This window comes from Gossypium hirsutum, chromosome D10 (assembly GCF_007990345.1).
Source record: "Gossypium hirsutum isolate 1008001.06 chromosome D10, Gossypium_hirsutum_v2.1, whole genome shotgun sequence".
Taxonomy (NCBI): Eukaryota; Viridiplantae; Streptophyta; class Magnoliopsida; order Malvales; family Malvaceae; genus Gossypium; species Gossypium hirsutum.
Window position 1 is genome coordinate 52,285,000 of NC_053446.1, and position 1,443 is coordinate 52,286,442.

The following is a 1,443-nucleotide window of genomic DNA, read 5'->3' on the forward strand; positions in this document are numbered from 1 at the left end:
CATTTGTTCAAGTGCTTCAACCAACAGGATGTTGATATGAAGTTGCTTTAGTACGTCTAGGAACTTCTTGAACTGGACTTCCTGTATCTGCTTATAAAGTCTTTAAGGGTAGGGTGGTGGAGGATTCTTTACTGGAACTGGTTGATTCGTCTTCTATGGCAACTTTGTATCTAATGAAGTTATTAGTTTATTAGAATTAACTGGTTCAGAAGTTACCCTATCGGATTTTGTAAATTCTGGTTCTGGTAAAACTGGAATTTCAATACTCGGTTGAACTTCCATTGAGTCTTGAGCATTAGCTAGCTCTTCTTGAACTTCGACGATGTTAGGCTCTATTGTCTTTCTTCTCCTCAGTGTTAATGCTTTACAATGCTCTTTCCTTGGATTCCTCGGATTCTCTGTATCACTAGGTAAAGCACCTTGTAGATGGTTCCTAAGTTCAGTAGCAAGTTGACCTACTTGATTCTCCAAATTCCTTAGAGTGGCGTCATTTTTTTACCATATATGCCTTCAATAGGTTCTCTAAGCTATTGGAAGGTTCAAATTGAGTTTGTTTCTGAACTTGTTAAGGGAAAAAAGGTGGTTGGGTCAGTTTGGGTTGTGCATAAGTGTTACTGGTTCCAGCCCCTTAGTTACTCCAAGAAAAATTTGGGTGGGTTAGCCACGTTGGGTTATAGAAATTGGATTGCAATCATTACCTTCCTTGATTTTGGTTCTGGTTACCTATGTAACACACGGATTCCGGGTTTGATGGACATTCTTCGAATAGATGTCCTTTCCCAAAATAGACACAGGCTATATTTTCAAATTGGTTTGATGGCTGAGCTGCAAAACTATTAAACCCATTAGTGGTAAAATTTTTAAGCATTGAGGATAGCACCGTTAGCAAAAGCGTCCACTACCATCATCGTGTGGGCATTGAGACCATTATAGAACGTTTCAAGTTGGATGCAATGAGGGATTCCGTGATGAGGGCATTTCTGTATTAATTCTTTGTACCTTTCGCATGCCTTATACAAGAACTCATCGTCCATTTGTCGGAAAGCAGTGATCTCGTTCCTCAACTTAGTATTCTTGCTAAGCGGGAAATACTTCATGAGGAATCTTTTTGCTAACTCTTACCATGTGGAAATTGAATTTGGTGGCAATGAGTTCAACCAGGCTCGAGCTTTGTCCCTTAGCGAATATGGGAACAACTTTAATCATAGCGCATCTTCGGGTACTCGAACTAACTTGAAAGAATCACTCACCTCCATAAACAGTCTTAAGTGAATATGAGGATCTTTGGTAAGCATTCTACTGAATTGGTCCACCATCTGAAGCATCTGGAACATGAGTGGCTTCAACTCGAATTGTTGTGCCTAGATTTTAGGTCTCCTAATACCTAGATTAAGACCATGAAACGCTGGCACAGCATACTGTCTTAGAGCTCTATCCCTATCA

General features: G+C 39.9%; 1 non-coding gene across 1 annotated transcript; it reads left to right on the forward strand.

Moving 5' to 3' along the window:
• The first annotated feature begins 960 nt into the window (after positions 1-960).
• On the forward strand, positions 961-1,067 carry LOC121222805 (small nucleolar RNA R71). Its single transcript, XR_005920176.1, has one exon. It is a non-coding gene; the product is annotated as a small nucleolar RNA R71 (small nucleolar RNA).
• The last annotated feature ends 376 nt before the right edge of the window (positions 1,068-1,443 follow it).